Raw genomic sequence first — 18,629 nt, forward strand, 5'->3', positions numbered from 1 at the left:
AAGTGTTTTAAAGTCTTAAAAGAAAACTGATTTTCTAGAGAAATTCTGGCTTTAGGAAAGTAGCTAAGTGATGTGTGGATGACAGAGCTATCTTTAATTAGGAGTTGAGTAAATTGTTATAAGCAAAATCTAGACAAATAAAGATGCTGTTTATATTTCAAAGACGGGGAAACAGACTCTGCTACAAAACTTTTCCAACACAAATCCCCAGCAAATAGTTTTCCTTAGGAAAACTATTTTTATCCCTTTATCAACTTGGTTGATAAGTATTTCATTTTCAGTGCATATATGGACAAGCTACATAAAGTAAAATTGTTCTAATTATTTAAAAAACATTTTGCAAATGGAAACAAAGCTTATTGTGCTGTAATGTTTATTTGCTAGGCTGACAAATGACTCTGCCACGAATATTATGAAGTCTCAGAATGAGAATACACAGAAGGAATTGGCTTGACTCCCGAAAAATCCTCCAGAAACATGGTCCCTCCCTCCAGACTAGAACACCATTCTGGAAAATTGTGATTAATGTTAATTAACCCAGAACATATTTACATATATTATTCCACTGCCTGTATGGGATAAGATGCTACCTTTTTTGTTTTTGTTTTTTTTTCTAGACAGTCTTGCTCTATTATCCAGGCTGGAGTGCAGTTGTGCGATCTTGGCTCACTGCAACCTCCACCTCCCAAGTTCAAGTAATTCTCCTGCCCCAGCATCCTGAGTAGCTGGGATTACAGGTGCACAACACCACGACTGGCTAATTTTTTGTATTTTTAGTAGAGACGAGGTTTCACCATGTTGGCCAGGCTGATCTCGAACTCCTGATCTCCAGTGATCCAACTGCCTCAGCCTGCAGAGTGCTGGAATTACAAGTCATAAGCCACCATGCCCAGCCTATTTTTAATGGAGAACAGGGTTCTCCATTAAAACCAACACTATGTTGGTTAGGCTGGTCTCAAATTCCTGAATTCAAGTGATCCACCCACCTTGGCCTCCCAAACTGCTGGGATTACAGGCATGAGCGACCGCGCCCTGCCAATGCTGTTTAAGATGTTATTACTATTCCCATTTTTTCCGATGAAGAAACTGCAGCTTAGAAAGGTCGGTGTCCAAAGTCACCAAGTTAGTAAGTGCCACAGCTGCCACATTCAGCTCCCACAAACTACGCAGGAGTGATGGTAATGGCGGTGGCAGCACTTAGGCTCTACTCACCGTGTGTGAGGTATTGTTCTTCTCACTTTCCTATGTCAACTCAAGTGATCCTCAAGACAACCCATATGAGGCAGGTTTGTATTTGGGCCACCAGCCTCCTCTTTCTCTACCCTGCTCACCACACATGGCCTGCTTCCCTCCCCACAATACCAAAATCAGCATCCTGATGTCGTCATATTCTCTCTACCCTTATCCTAAATCAAAGTTTGTTCTAAAATGCTGGTAATTGTTGAAGCTTGATTATAGATAATGGAGGTTTCTTTATACTATTCTCTCTACTTTTGCTTATATTTGAAATTACCTTATAAACATTTAACATTTTTTGCTCTAACATGGAATGTAAGCTATTGAAAAGGCTACAAGACTAGCTCCACTGACAATGAATTCAAAGGAAGTGTTACTGAAGATGGCTATGCAATAATAGAAGACAGTGACATTGATTCATTCTCTCATTCCATGAACATAAATTGAGCACCCACTGTATGTTAGGATGTACAGAGGTCCAAGGAAGGACTCCTGTCCTCAGCAAACTAAGAGTTTAGTAGCAGACACAAAATAAACACAAAGGTAATTATGGAGGAGGACTATCTATGAGAAATGTTATAAAAAGAAAAGTTTGAAGTGCTACGTGATTTGGAAAAAGAAATAACATCAGGACAAATTCCATTACATTGAACTCCCCAAGACATTCCAAACTTTACATTATTTAAAATCAGTGAGGGGCCTGGGTGCAGTGGCTCATATCTGTAATCCCAGCACTTTGGGATGCCGAGATGGGTGGATCACCTGAGGTCAGGAGTTCGAGACCAACCTGGCCAACATGGTGAAACTCCGTTTCTACTAAAAATACAAAAATTAGCCGGGCGTGATGGTGCATGCCTGTAGTCCCAGCTACTTGGGGGGCTGAGGCAGGAGAATCGCCTGAACTGGGAAGGTAGAGGCTACAGTGAGCCAAGATTGTACCGCTGCACTCCAGCATGAGCAACAAAGTAAGACTCTGTCTCAAAAAAAAAAAATCAAAAAACAAAAAATATACTAGAGAAGATGTCTCTGGAAAGAAGCTCACCAGGGCACCATTTATAATGGCCAACAATAAGGCCTAGTGATATTCATTTCAATTGATACACGGTAACCCATACATAACAACTTAAGAAACAAAGCAGAAGCTCTCTCCTTGATGGGATCAGAACTAATAATGGTATAACTCATTTTTTAAAAAATACAGTTAAAGAAAGGAATCATTAAAAATGCATGTTTGTTTTCCAAATACTTGCTAAGGGATGAAGGCCTCTCCTCTTCCCTCTCCCCTCTCCTCTCCTTCTCTTCGACAGGGTCTCTCCCTGTCACCCATGCTGGACTGCATGGCATGATCATGGCTCACTGCAGCCTCAACCTCCCTGGGCTCAGGTGATTCTCCCACCTCAGCCTCCGAGTAGCTGGGAGTACAGGCATGCACCACCACAACCTGCTAATTTTTGTATTTTTTGTAGAGACAAGGTTTTGCTGTATTTCCCAGGCTTGTGTCTCGAACTCCTGGACTCAAGTAATCCACCTGCCTCGGCCTCCCAAAGTGCTGGGATTATAGACATGAGCCACCGTGACCAGTGAAGGCCTTTTCTTGAGAATAAGTTCAAGCAATTAAAGTTTCTGCATGAACTACACTCGTGATGTACATCTATGATTTTCAGTTTTTACTGGAATGATACTTGTGAAGTATTCTGAAGGCAGAAACATATATGTATATATATGTTTTGGAGACAGAGTCTTACTCTGTCTCCCAGGCTGGAGTAAGTACAGTGGCGTGATCATAGTTCACTGTAACTTCAAACTCCTGGGCTTAAGTGATCCTCCCACTTCAGCCTCCCAAGTAGCTAGGACTACAGGGACACGCCACCACATCTGGCTAATTTTCTTTTTGTAGAGATGGGGTCTCACTGTTGCCCAGATTGGTCTCAAACTCCTGGCCTCAAGTAATCTTCCTGCCTCAGCCTCCCAGTGCTACGATAACAGGTGAGAGCTACCCTACCTGTCAGAATCTGCATATTTTCATAATTTTTTTTCTTCAATCTTTTCAGAGGTCTCTTCCACCTCTAATTTGACAAGAATATTTTTTCTTAGCCATTTATCTTTATCAGGTAAACACATTCAACTTATTTTTCATAAAAGCAGTATCTTCCTTTTTCCCTTTACATTTCATTGGTTAACATAATATTTAATTATTTTGTAATCACAATAATAAAACTGAACAGGCTAGGAAACAAACCCAGTTGATTCTTATGGATTGTCACTGTTAGCAACACATTATGAGGAAATATTTATAATGCAGGCCAGGCACTGCAGGCGCAGTGGCTCACACCTGTAACCCCAGCACTTTGGGAGGCCCAGGTGGGTGGATCACCTGAGGTCAGGAGTTCGAGACTGGCCTGGCCAACATGGTGAAACGCTGTCTCTACTAAAAATACAAAAATTAGCTGGGCATGGTGGGGCACGCCTGTAATCCTAGCTACTCCAGAAGCTGAGGCAGGGGAATTGCTTGAACCCAGGAGGTGGAGGTTGTAGTGAACCGAGATTGTGCCACTGCACTCCAGCTCAGGACACAGAGCAAGATTCCATCAAAAACGAAAGCAGAGGAAAGGAAAGGAAAGGAAAGAGAGGAAAGCCAATGTAAAAACTGCAATTTTCTCCAAATACAGGGTATAGCTGACATTGTTGGCCGCCTCCTGTGGTGGGCACTGCCCACTTCCAGGCTTGTATCTATTTCTCATTCTTCCACAGCTGCAGAATCCCTCTGTTTTTGGGAATGGCAATGTGTACAGCTAAGAAACTGCATTTACCAGCCTTCTTCACAAGTAAGAATGGACAATGAGATGTAAACTGAACATGGTGGTTGGGACTCAGGGTACTTTAAAGGGTGTCCTCTGCCCTCCCCTTTCCTACCTCTTCCTGCCTCAAAGACCATTTGGCTAGAGAGCCAGAGCAACACGTGCGACCACATGGTGACTGCAAGCTGTGTGATAAGCATGGTGAAACAAACAGAGAGAAAGATTTAGGCTGCCTGATGGCACTGTAGAACTGCCATGCCAGGAACAGACTATCTACTTTGGACTTAATATTTTTTGAGAGAAAAATAACCTGTCTTCTTTAAAGCACTGTTATCAGCAGCCAACAGAATTCCTCTTTGACCAATCTACTCAGCTTCCATTCCCCTATTCATAGAAAAAAAAAACTTTCCTAACAGAAACACAATTCTGTTTCTGATTGGTCTAGAGATAATTTCATCCCTCTTGTAAATGGCTTGTTCAAGAACCAGGCCTAAGTCCATCAGGGCATCACATTGCCCTACTAACAGGAATTGGCTCAGGAATGAGCATATGACCCAGTCTAGGCCAATGAGATTCTAGGGTTAGTTCTCTGGAGGCTTCTGAGAAAAATTCTCACTCTAAGGAACAATCTTTCTTTTTTTTTTTTTTTTTTTTTTAGGTGGAGTTTTGCTCTTGTTGCCCAGGTTGGAGTGCAGTGGTGTGACCTCAGCTCACTGCAACCTCCACCTCCCAGGTTCAAGCGATTCTCCTGCGTCAGCCTCCTGAGTAGCTGGGACTACAGGCGTCTACCATCACACACAGCTAATTTTTTGTATTTTTAGTAGAGATGGGGTTTCACCATGTTGGCCAGGCTGGTCTCGAATTCCTGACCTCAGGTGATCCACCCGCCCCGGCTTCCCATAGTTCTGGGATTACAGGCATTTTACAGGTGTAAGCCACTGCGCCCAGCCAAGACAATCTTTCTCTTCCTTAGGTGGGTGTCATACATAGATCTGGGGCTTAGGCCTGCTTCAGCTATTTTGCTGCTAGCCTAAGGAAGAAGCCAATACTCTAGGGAGGGCACAACCAAGAAAATCTTAGGGAAAGAAGCCTGTGACAGTAGATTAAGTGAACCTTGAAGTCTGTCCAGGACAAGTTTGGCTGTATCAGCCAAAACATATACACGGTGCAGAGGTCATCTCAGAAGCAATGGAGTAGGTGCTGAGAGTTATGCAAATATTTTGAGAAGGCCAAAGTAAGTCAGGTCTTCCCAGTGGGCATGCAAGGCGGGGCATGGGGTCTTCAAAATACTTCTGTGCCCTTTCCATACGAGGCCTGATAAAGAACTTACTATACAGTACATTTGCAAATACTGACATATTTTAGAAGTGCTTTTTGAACAGGTTTTTGCAGAAAAAAAAAGGTTACTGTATAAGTGTGCATATGTCAAAAGCATTATAGTAATAAACATAACAGCCGACATTTACATGTTAAGTTCTTTCTATCTGCCAAGACTGTGCTGAGCCCTTTATTTCATGCAATCCTCACAAGAAACAAGGAACTCTCATAATATCCACTTTACAAGTGAGGAAGCTCTGAAGCTTAGGAAGGTTAAGTATATTGTGCAGTAAGTAGAAAGTGCCTGGGCCAAGATGTGAATTCATGTCCAAAGGACTCCAGGGCCTCATTCCTAACCACAACTTTGTACTGCTTCCTTATGAACACATAAAAGCATAGCAACCATTTCTCTGAGAGTGCACTTCTTCAAAATATTCTGTTCTCCTAACCCTCCTAAGTATACTATACTTATCACACCACAAGTCCCTATTTTTGGTTTATAAAATATAGCTACCGGGCACAATGGCTCACGCCTGTAATCCCAGCACTTTGGGAGGCTGAGGTGGGCTGATCACTTGAGGTCAGGAGTTCGAGACCAGTCTGGCCAACATGGTGAAACCCTGTCTCCACTAAAAATACAAAAATTAGCTGGGTATAGTGGCGCATGCCTGTAGTCCCAGATACTGGGGAGGCTGAGGCAGGAGAATCACTTGAACCCAGGAGGCAGAAGCTGCAGTGAGCCAAGATTGCGCCACTGCACTGCAGCCTGGGTGACAGAGCTGGACTCCGTCTTGAAAAAAAAATTATAAAAGAAATTTAAAAAATATATGGCCACTACATTTAATATGTACCATATACAACATGCAGAGATCATCAAAAACCAATGAAAGTTAAGCCTTATGCACATAAGAAACAATAGAATTATGTTATGCTTAACTGACATTGAAAATCAAGATTAAACCATCAGCTTTTTTTTTTTTTTTTAAGTTTCATTCTGGTGATTAGCAGAAACACGGAGTAGGTAGGTTTGCAAAATCAGAACTGGGAGAAAGGAAGATAACTCACATTAATTAAGCCCCTTCTAGGGCCCAAGCTTTATAATGATTAACTCTCACATGACCTCATGAGACATTTTACAGATAAGGGAACCTAGACTCAGAGACCTTGCCCAAGGTTACCCTGATCTGCCTGAAACCCAAGTTCTTGTTCTTCTCATAATACAACTCTGCATTCCTATGAGTTCTAGCAATTTCTAAGGATTGGCTAACAGAGAACAATGACCCTGAGGCCACAGGAAAGCTCCGTAAGTTATTAGCCTCCCTGGAAATATCATTTTCATTTTCAGTTGCTTTCAATCATGGTGTCTTCGGCTTTAATAAATTACAAATGAGAAAATAAGCTATACTTGGCCGGGAGTGGTGGCTTATGCCTATAATCCCAGCACTTTGGGAAGCCGAGGTGGGTGGATCATTTGAGGTCAGGAGTTCAAGACCACCAGCCTGACTAACATGGTGAAACTCTGTCTCTACTAAAAATGCAAAAATTAACCAGGCGTGGTGGCACACCCCTGTAGTCCCAGCTACTCCGGAGACTGAGGCAGGAGAATCGCTTGAACCTGGGAGGCAAGGTTGCAGTGAGCCGTGATCGTGCCATTGCACTCCAGCCTGAGCAACAAGAGCGAAACTCCGTCTCAAAAAAAAAGAACCTACACTTAAAAATCAGTGCTTCAAATTTTACTTAAAAACCACAAGAAAACAGGTATTATGTTTTATATAAGCCAATTAAAAAAATACATATTTATTTTCTTAGGTAGCAAAATATAATCAATAAGCAACAGAATGTTAAGTTTTGGTACAAATATTCAAATAAAAACACAGTCTACCAGCCAGGTCAACATACAGAGATCCTGTATCCACAAAAAAATTTAAAATAAGCTGAATGTGGTGGCACACACCTGTAGTCCCAGCTACTCAAGAGGCTGAGGTGAGAGGATCACTTGAGTCCCAGCGTTCAAAGTGGCAATGAACTATGGCTGCACCACAGCAACTCCAGCCTGGGTGACAGAATGACACCCAGTCTCAAAAACAAAACAAAACAAAACAAAAAAACCCACAGTCTAGTCTTAAAAGCACACAGCTGATGGAGAATCACTTAAAAAATAAATCAGAATCTGTATTTCCTACTCCTTCATTGCTGATGTCACTAAATATCCCACTGCTCATGTCCTAAGCCCATCCTGATTAGAAATGGCAGGAACAAAATTAGGGCTACTCTTGCTACCATTATATGCATAGGAGGTCTGGCTCCCTCCACTGAATTCCCATGCCCAGAAGCTAACAAAACGGCTAAGTCAGTTTCTCCACCCACTCATTCCTGCCCAGTCCTAACTTACCTCCCCTCTCCAACCAACTAATACTGATAAGGCCCTACATTCCTTTAATGGTTCCAGTGCTGGTTAGAATCATTTACTCTACCTCAAGTATAACCAGAGAATCAAAAACATCAGTACGGCCAGGCGCAGTGGCTCATGCCTGTAATCCCAGTACCTGGGGAGGCCGAGGCAGGTGGATCATCTGAGGTCAAGGGTTCAAGATCAGCCTGACCAACATAGTGAAATCCCATCTCTACTAAAAATACAAAAAAAATTAGCCAGGTATAGTGGTGGGCACCTGTAATCCCAGCTACTCAGGAGGCTGAGGCAGGAGAATCTTTGAACCCAGGAGGTAGAGGCTGCAGTGAGTCGACATCATGCCATTGCACTCCAGCCTGGCAACCGGAGTTTTGTTTGAGACTCTATCTCAAACAAAAACAAAAACAAACAAAAAAACAAAACAAAACAAAAACGTCAGTACATGTGAAAACTCCTGGAAGGTTTTTCACATAACTCATGTATCCAGTTCAATTTGACTACCAGGGGATTAATTTGGTCATTGGGATAACGTAATTAATTTTGGTTAATTGGCAGTCACCCAAGAAAGCCTTTAAAGGAAATTCTAAAATGAATCAATATATTGCATAATTTTATAAATGGATCAATATACTGTATTATTTTATAAGTAGCATGCTTGAACATAAATGAATCCTCGACTGAGAAACTTGCTATAGCACAGGTTGGTTGTTTAAACACTGGAAAAACTGGGCCAGGCACAGTGGCTCATGCATGTAATCCCAGCACTTTGGGAGGCCGAGGTGGGCGGATCATATGGGGTCAGGAGCTGGAGACCAGCCTGGCTGACATGGTGAAACCCCGTCTCTACTAAAAAAAATACAAAAATTAGCCAGGTGTGGTGGCGTGCATAATTCCAGCTACTCAGAAGGCTGAGGCAGGAGAATCGCTTGAACCCGGGAGGCAGAGGTTGCAGTAAGCCAAGATTGCGCCAGTGCACTTCAGCCTGGGCAACAAAAGTGAAGCTCCATCTCAATAAATAAATAAATAAATAAATAATAAAATAAGTAAATACTGGAAAAATTATATGACTTGACCAGGACCCCAATAAAAAAACATATTTTACATCATGGCTCAGAGATACATAAATGGAGCTGAAACAAAAGTTTTACAAAACCAAACTTATTCTTACTCTATATGATGTATCTGAGGTGAATTGTGATTTTTTTTCTATTTTTCCATAAAAAAAAAAATGCTAGGCTGGGCATGGTGGCTCACACCTATAATCCAGCACTTTGGGAGGCCAAGGTAGGAGGATCACTTGAGGTCAGGAATTCAAGACCAGCCTGGCCAACATGGTGAAACCCCATCTCTACTAAAAATACAAAACTTAGCCAGGCATGGTGGTGTGTGCCTGTAGTCTCAGCTATTCGGGAGGCTGAGGCAGGAGAATCGTTTGAACCCGGGAAGCAGAGGATGCAGTGAGCCAAGATCGTACCACTGCACTCCAGCCTGGGTAACAGAGCGAAACTCCATTTAAGAAAAAAAAATGCTGGAAATTTTACCCCAAATATTCCTCAACCTACATTAGCAGGCTACAATGTAGGTTGAGGAACAGCAGTTTATAAAACACTAATACAGGCAGCCCTTCCACTGTGTGGTTTTGCAAATACATAAGGCCAACCCAGGAAAGCAATGTTGGGAGCAGTTAGTGCTGGACAGAGCATATAGGTTCTGGCTCTTTTTTATTACTATATTAAGCTGAGCTACTAAATGAGGAATTTTTTTTTCCACCTACCAGAGTGCAGCATAGATGACAGTGTGTAAAGGCTTCCTTTAATTAGGAGATAGTGGGATTAAACACAGCATGTGACTTGGTATCAGAAAATGTGAATTCATTTTGCAACCCCTAATATAATAAAATAATGGATCTAGACAATGATCATTAGTAGCTGCTAAAGCCATTCTGTGAAAGACTGATGGGAGACTTACAATAGATGGATCATACTATCAATACCTGAACCCAATGATCAATCTTAATATCGTGCAAAGAGAGCTAACTAGACCTTACTGCCTCCTGACATGATACAATAGGATGTACACAGCATCACCTATAAAGTACAATGGACAAAAAAACATAAAAGGAATAAACATATTAAATGAATGCTGGCCAGGCGCGGTGGCTTACGCCTGTAATCCCGACACTTTAGGAGGCTGAGGCAGGTGGATCACTGGAGGTCAGGAGTTCAAGACCAGCCTGGCCGACATGGTGAAACCCCCGTCTCTACTAAAAATACAAAAATTAGCTGGGCGTGGTAGCATGCGCCTGTAGTCCCAGCTACTCAGGAGGCTGAGGCAAGAGAATTGCTTCAACCCTGGAGGTGGACGTCGCAGTGAGCCAAGATCGCACCACTGCACTCCAGCAGCCTGGGCAACAGAATGAGACTCCATCTAAGAAAAATAAATAAATAAATAAATAAATAAATGCAATCAGTCAAATGCAGAATACGAGAAGTTGTATAGGGCAAATGATATGACTTTCTTAAACAAATAAATGGCAAAGGGGGAAAAAAGAAGAGGAGAAATTGCTATAGATTAAGAAGATTTTAAACAGGGGTATCCATTCTTTTGGCTTCCCTGGGCCACACTGGAAGAAGAAAAAAAATCACACACAAAAAAAATCTCATAATGTTTTAAGAAAGTTTACAAATTTGAGGCCGGGTGTGGTGGCTCACACCTGTAATCCCAGCACTTTGGGAGGCCGAGGCAGGTGGATCACCTGAGGTCAGAAGTTCAAGACCAGCCTGGTCAACATGGTGAAACCCCGTCTCTACTAAATATACAAAAATTAGCTGGGCGTGGTGGTGGGCGCCTGTAATCCCAGCTACTCAGGAGGCTGAGGCAGGAGAACTGCTTGAACCCAGGAGGCAAGGATGCAGTGAGCCGAGATCACGCCACTGCGCTCCAGCCTGGGCAACAAGAGCGACACTTCGTTCCAAAAAAAAAAAGAAAGTTTACAGATTTGTGTTGGGCCTCATTCAAAGCTGTCCTGGGCCGCATGTGGCCCACAGGCTGTGGATTGGACAAGGTTGATTTAAGAGATCATCAATCAGGTCTAATATGGGCACCTTGTTTGGATCCCAGTGAACACAGACCAACTGTAAAAAGACATTTATGGAAGTTGGGCAGGCCGGGCATGATGGCTCACACCTGTAATCCCAACACTTTGGGAGGCTGAGGTGGGTGGGCAGATCACCTGAGGTCAGGAGTTCGAGACCAGCCTGGCCAAAATGGTGAAACGCTGTCTCTACTAAAAAGACAAAAATTAGTGGGGTATGGTGGTGCATGCCCGTAATCTCAGCTACTCAGGAGGCTGAAGCAGGATAATTGCTTGAATCAAGGAGGCAGAGGCTGCAGTGAGTGGAGATCACATCACTGCATTCCGCCCTGGGTGAAAGAGTGAGGCTCTGTGTCAAAAAAAAAAAAAAAAAAAAAAAAAAAAAGCTGGGTACACTGACACACATCTGTATTTCCAGATACTGATGAGGCTGAGGTAGGAGGATCACTTGAACCTAGGAGTTCAAGTACAGCATGGGCAACATGGCGAGACTCCATCTTGAAAAAACCACTTTTTTAGAAAGACATTTATAAAATTGTTGAAGGAAACTGAATACCAAATGGATATCATGTAATACTTAGGAATGACTACTTTTTATTTCCTTAGGTGTAATAATGATATTGTGACTACAGTGGGGAAAGGAGGAGGAAAAAATCCTTTTCTCTTAGATGTGTATATTGAAGTACAGTATTCATGGATGAAATATGACGTCTAGGATTTGCTTTATGATAATTTAAGGTGGGGTAGAAGTAGGCAGTATAGATGAAATAAAAGTGACCATATGTTGGTAACTGTTAAAGCTCAGTATTAGGTTTCTTTTATTAGGTGTCTTTTATTATCTTTTCTACTTTTGTATGTTTAAAATTTTCCATAATAAAAGGCTAAAATATAAGAAGAAAATAAAACCTGGATTCAAACTCCAGGACTTATTATAGTATCTGAGACGGATCTGTCACATCCTCTGATCTTCAATTTTCTCATTTGAAAATGGGAATGATAATCCCTACCCCACAGAATTGTTAGGAGGATGAAAATGAGATCATAGATTTGCATCTTTTGGAAATCCAGCTCTTCTAAACTGCAGAGCTATTTACAAATGTTAGCACAACAGTTAGCTCCCTCTGTCTGTAATGCTCTGGAAGTAGAGAGAGACTACAGGTTTGTGGGAGTGGAGCTAAGTGATGGGCTGAATCCATCTGGACCCTACAAATTTTCATTTCGTAAGAGTTCCTTAATATTGACACTGTGTACATTATATTGTCCTTTTTCTCTCAAAAGGAGGCTGTCAGAATTTTCAATAAAATGTGAAAAATTTTAAGTTTTAAAATTTTAACAGAATTGTGACATACTCTACCTTGAATTATTTTTGTTTCTTGTTTATTTTCCCAATTATTCATATTTCTCCTACTAAAGTTAGAAAGTATAGTTACAGGATGGCTGGGTGCAGTGGCTCACACCTATAATCCCAGCACTTTAGGAGGCCAAGATGGGTGGATTATCTGAGTTCAGGAGTTTGAGACCAGCCTGGCCAATATGGTGAAACCCTGTCTCTACTAAAAATGCAAAAAAAAAAAAACCAGCCAGTATGGTGGCGTGTGCCTGTAATCCTAGCTACTCGGGAGGCTGAGGCAGGAGAATCACCTGAACCTCAAAGGCAGAGGGTGTAGTGAGCCAAAATTGCGCCACTGCACTCCAGCCTGAGGGACAGAGTGAGACTCCATCTCAAAAAAAAAAAAAAAAAAAAAGTAAGTATATTTACAGGAGACTGTGTTATTGAGATAAAACTGAACACAGGCAGGGCACGGTGACTCACGCCTGTAATCCCAGCACTTTGGGAGGCTGAGGCGGGCAGATCACTTGAGGTCAGGAGTCAAGACCAGCCTGGCCAACATGGTGAAACCCCATCTTTATAAAAATACAAAAATGCCAGGAGCGGTGGCTCACACCTGTAATCACAGCACTTTGGGAGGCCAAGGCGAGCTGAGGTTGGGAGTTCCAGACCAGCCTGACCAATATGGAGAACCCTGTCTCTACTAAAAATACAAAATTAGCCGGGCGTGGTGGTGCGTGCCTGTAATCCCAGCTACTCAGGAGGCTGAGGCAGGAGACTTGCTTGAACCCAGTAGGCGGAGGTTACGGTGAGCCAAGATCGCACCATTACACTCCAGCCTGGGCAGTAAGAGTGAAACTCCATCTCAAAAAATAATAATAATAATACAAAAATTAGCTGGGCATAATGGTGGGTGCTTGTAATCCCAGCTACTTGGGAGGCTGAGGCAGGAGAATTGCTTGAACCTGGGAGGCAGAGGTTGCAGTGAACCGAGATGGCGCCATTGCACTCCAGCCTGGGCAACAGAGTGAGACTCTGTCTCAAAAAAAAAACAAAAAAACACCAAAACATTGTTTAAAATAGTCCAGGTGCTTTTAGAATAATAGATATGTGTACTTCAGTACTAAAGGTTCATCTCAACTAAAAGGAAATTAACAGAAGTTCAAGCATAAGCAACACAAAGGGATACCTGGCACTATCTGGCTTCAGCTTAAAGAATGGTTGGAAAGAGCCAGTGTAATCTCTCTATGTGCAAATCAGATCAAGTCATTTCACTTCCTTTCAATGGTTTCTCTCCGCCTTCTAGATGAAGTCCAAACTGCTAAACAAAAGCTCGGGTGGCTCTCCAGCCTTATTTCCTCCCTCCTCCCCTAGTCAAAGCCCCGCCAGGACTGATGCCCCTTCCCACCAGAGGCCAGGAAAGCTTCATCTTCCACTCCTCTCTCCCTTACCTCTTAGTGGTCAAGTCCTGTTGATTCTCCTTCTGAAATGTCTCTCAAATCTGCCCTCTCCTTTCCCTTCCCGCTGCCACTGCCCTTTTTTACCCTTATTTCCCCAGCCTCCTAAAAAAGATACTTCCCGATTTTTTTTCTGATTATGAAGGCAATTCATGCTCATAAAAAAGGAAAATTAAGGCAATGAGGAACAGAATAGAAGTTTCCCCATGATCTCATAAACAGCTTACCTTTATAGTACACTTATGTTTCACTGCAGTATTATTCACAATAGCCAAAAGATGGAAGCAACTCAAAGTGACCATCAATGAATGGATAAACAAAAGTGTGGTACAAACATGCAATGGAATATTATTCAGCCTTACAAAAAGAATGAAATTCTGACACATGCTACACAACAAGGATGAACCTTGAGGACACTATGCTAGTGAAATAAGCCCTCACAAAAAGACAAATAATGCAAGATTCCACTAGCACGATGTATCCAGAGTAACCAAACACATAGAAAACAAAAGTAGAATGGGTGCTGCCAAGGGCTGGTGGGGAGGGGGAAATGGGGAGCTAAACCTATTAAAGGTATAGTTTGGCTTTTGCACTTTTGCAAGATGAAAAAGTCATGCAGATTGGTTGCACAGCATGAATACACTTAATACTACAAAACTGTACACTTAAAAATAGTTAAGATGGTAAATTTTATCACAAAGATTTAACATTTTTAAGAAGAACTAGTATTCCCAGATTTTTAATTATAAACATGTATACATTTAAAAAAACAGGAACATACTGTACTGTAATCTGCTTTTTACACCTAACCATATAATGTAAACATCTTTCTAATATATATCGCTCCCACCTAATTGTCTTTTTTTTTTTTTTTTTTTTTTTTTTTTTCTGAGATGGAGTTTTGCTCTTGTCACCCAGGCTGGAGTGCAATGGTGCAATCTCAGCTCACTGCAACCTCTGCCTCCCAGGTTGAAGAGAATCTCCTGCCTCAGTTTCCCGAGTAGCTGGGACTATAGGCGTGCACCACTACACCCAGCTAATTTTTGTATTTTTAGCAGAGATGAGGTTTCACCATGTTGACCAGGCTAGTCTCAAACTCCTCACCTCAGATGATCTGCCCGCCTTGGCCTCCCAAAGTGCTGGGATTACAGGTGTGAGCCACCGTGCCAGGCCAGTTTTTCAACTTTATAAAAACATGATAGTGAATATCTCATGATGTCTTATGATAGACATCTGTTTTCTTAACCTACCCCTTCTCCAGTATCAATACTCTGATGTTCCCATGGGAAAACTACTTTACCTTCCTCATCCTGTCCTCCCATCCCCATGCCCAGCCAACTCTTACTCTGTGTGGCTAAGCTGGGTACATGTATTTTTAAGTTTATTTCTAAGTATTTATTTTTCATGTTGCTATTGTCAGTTCTCCTACAATTACATTTTCTATTTTTGTCTGCATAAAACTATTGCTTTTTGTCTATCTTATAACTGCTGTTCACTTACCCTTATTATATCTAAGTATTTTTAGTTTAATTCTCTTGAATTTTCTCAGCAGACAATCATATCACAGGTGGAGATTTATATCATCCAGGTAGTGGTCAAGAGTAAAAGCTCTGGGTTCAGGTAAACCTAGATTCAAATACTGTGTGACCCTGAGTGAGCATTTTACCTCAGTTTCTTTATCCATAAATTTGCAATTATTAGAGGGCCTATCTCACAGGGTTGTTGTAAACATCACATTATCCATTAAGAACGGTGCATGAGGCCGGACACAGTGGCTCATGCCTGTAATCCTAGCACCTTGGGAGGCCGACGCGGGTGATCACTTGAGGTCTGGAGTTCGAGACCAGCCTGGTCAACATGGCAAAACCTCATCTCTACTAAAAATACAAAAATTAGATGAGTGTGGTGGCTCGCACCTGTATTCCCAGCTACTTGGGGGGCTGAGGCAGGAGGATCGCTTGAGCACAGGAGGCAGAGGCTGCAGTGAGCCAAGATTGCACCACTACACTCCAGCATAGGCGACAGAGTGATACCCTGTCTCAAAAAAAAAAAAAAAAAAAAAAAAAAAAAAATGGTGCATGAAAAGTACTTAACACAATACTAGTTCAATAAATGCCTGCTATCTGCCGACAATGAAAATTGTGACTTTCCTTCCACACTTATACCTTTATTTATTTTTGTTGCATTACACTGGTGCACTCCTTTCAGGAATAACCTGGCTTCCCACGTCTCCAAAAAGTAACAGGCATCAGACTCCTATTGAAGGATCTGTACTGTGGAGCTCCTCCACTCCCACCTTCTCAGGAAAGTTATACTATCAATTCTCCCTTTCATATCCTGTGTCTTCTCAGCCTTTCTCTCTACTGGCTCTTTGCCAACAGCATTTAATCTCTTTCATGCTCAAAAAAACTTCACCTATTCCCCAATCGCTCCCCAGCCTTCTCTCTACCTCCCTTCGCAGCCAAACTTCTCTGAGCTGCCTACACTTTGTCTTTCTCACATCCCACTCTTAACTCATCCCACTGATATATTATATTGAACCTTTGAAAGCTGCTGATATTATAGATTCCGCCCCAACCATTTCACCAAATCTGCTCAATGAGGTCCCAACTGACCTCCATATTTATTTACCCAAAAGGACACACTTTAATTTTTAACTTATATTACTCGACATCTCAGCAACATCTACAAAAGCCAACCAACCTCTTCCTTTGGCCTTCATTACTATACTTTGCTGGTTTCTCTCCTGTTCCTGTTTCTCTAGCCATTTCTTTTAGTGTAGACTAAGTGCATGGCTCATTATTCCGAGAGTATGCAATGCAGTAGCCCTGAATAATCTCAGCCTTTTTTTTTCTCAACCTCTCTGGAGGGATCTCTTTCAATATTGATCTTTAAGTTCCAGTTGTAGTGGACTGCTTTTGGCTCCATGAATGTACTTTGAAAATGTTTGGAATATCCCCACAATAGCTAACTCAGACTACACCCTCCAGACATTTTATCAAAACCCTACCTGAATCTCCAAACTATGCTAGTTTGATCTTAACATGCGTCCCCTTTCACAATTCTCATTACAATTATAATCACTTGTTTGATGCATATTTTCTCCACCAATCTGTGATCTCCTTGAGGGCAGGGACCTGCTTCCTTACTACCTACACAGTGCCTTGTACATAGAAGAAGGTGCTCATTAAATATTTTTTGAATTAGCCAGGCGCAGTGGTGTGCACCTGCAGTTCCAGCTGCTTGGGAGGCTGAGACAGGAGGATCACTTGAGCCCAGGAATCTGAGACCGGCCTGGGCAACACAGTGAAACCTCATCTCAAAAACAAATACATACACACACACACTGTCACATACACACATATATATGAATCACCACAAATGAATGCCTGCAAAGTGAAAAACAGATGGGAGGAATGATTAGACCAAGAGAGAAACACAAAAAAACTGATCTTTCTGAAACCATACCTCTGATCAAAAACACACACCTCCGGCTTAAAACCCTTTGATGGCTTCCCACTGCCCCCAAGATAAAGCCCAAACTCCTCCACACTTACAGTCTTTCAGGAGGAGCACCTGCTTGTCTCTCAAACACCATCTAGCCAGATCCCCTCCAACTCTCATAATCTGCTCTCCAGCTAGACTGAAATCCTTGCAGATTCCCAAGAAGTCTGCACTCCCTCTCCCCAAGGCTTTGCACACACTGCTTTCTCTACCTACAGCAAGGTACACTCCAACAGCCTCATCTTCTGGCCAATATAAAGGCAGCCTTCATGTCTCATTTCGGAAGTCACCTTCTTTTGGCATCTCTCCCTGATCATCCACACTAACCTCACCTCCAGAAATCCAGGTTAACTGTTTTCTCTGTGCATTCACAGCCCCTCTGTATGTCCAAAATCATAACCGGAATCACTGTCAATTCTTGTTTACGAGTCTGTCTCCTCCGGAAAACTGTGGAGTTCCCTCAGGACACGATGTCTCTCGTTCACTTTTTTACCCTGGCTATCAGCCCGGGCCCTGGCTCACAATAAATGCTCAGTGGTGGTCCTCCTAGCAGTAGTAGTAGTAATAATAAAAGCTCCCGAGTATTGAGGACTTACCTCCACGAATTTTAAATATAAATTTACTTTGTAATAACGTCATCAGACAGGTGCTACCATGATTCCCATTTTGCAGACGATAAAACTGACACACAAAGAAGTCAATCCTCTCTGGCCCCAGAAGAGTCACACACACAAATAAATTTTCTGCACAGTTTTCAGTTCTTTTCCGGCCCCCAAATAAGAAGGGATTTTTTTTTAAGAAACTTTCGAATGAGGTCGACCAATGGCTACAAATATAATAAACGGCCGAAAACGGACTCTCCCTGAACGCGGGGCGGGGTCAAAGGGCGTCGGGGGCGCAGTCCCCGGCGCGGCTGAGGGACAAAGATCGGGCCGCAGCCTCCCTCCCCGGGGTCCCTGGCGGCTCAGCCCCTCGCCCCCTGCGACGAGTCGACGCCAAGCCCGGAGCATTGGCCGCAACCGGCCGCCCTGCTCCTGCTCACCTGCGGTCTCGCCGCCGCGCCGTGCCTGGGCCGCCGGCCCGCAGCGCCTCCCCGGGGCAGCCTAGCGCCCGCAGCCCGCAACCTGCAGCGGAGCCCGTTGCCTTGGCGACCTGGGCTGCCGAACTCCCGCGGCACTCGCGCTACGGCGGCTCGGATGGGACCAGGACGGTTCGCGTCCCCTTCCGCAGCCGCGGAGGGGGCAGAGGAGGGACGAGGTGGGAGTCGAGGGCTGAGCTGCGAAGGAGGGATCCGGGTTGGAACTTGGCCCGGGGAAGATAGGGAAAGGGGGACAGTGAGGCCAGGGGGAGGTCTTGGGCCGCGGGTGCTGCTTGTGCCTCAGTTTATCTCTCTGTAACCTCAAATGGGGACCGTGCGAGGATGAGACAGGGCCTCAGGTGGTGGCTTGGTAGACTGGGTTTTTGTTATTTTGTTTTTGTTTTT

The 18,629-nt window shown here is 43.1% G+C and overlaps 1 protein-coding gene across 3 annotated transcripts in view; it reads right to left on the bottom strand.

Moving 5' to 3' along the window:
- The window catches only part of PKIG (cAMP-dependent protein kinase inhibitor gamma), an 88,991-nt gene extending 70,605 nt beyond the window's left edge, over positions 1 to 18,386 (bottom strand). The window contains exon 1 of one of the 3 annotated variants that reach the window (XM_030825590.1): positions 18,189 to 18,386. The gene's annotated coding sequence lies outside the window, so the exon portion shown is untranslated. Of the gene's footprint in view, positions 1 to 17,769; positions 18,106 to 18,188 lie in introns of those variants that run through there. The other 2 variants (XM_030825589.1, XM_030825592.1) reach the window with 2 other exon arrangements.
- Between the last annotated feature and the right edge of the window lie 243 nt (positions 18,387 to 18,629).

This window comes from Nomascus leucogenys, chromosome 13 (assembly GCF_006542625.1).
Source record: "Nomascus leucogenys isolate Asia chromosome 13, Asia_NLE_v1, whole genome shotgun sequence".
NCBI lineage: Eukaryota > Metazoa > Chordata > Mammalia > Primates > Hylobatidae > Nomascus > Nomascus leucogenys.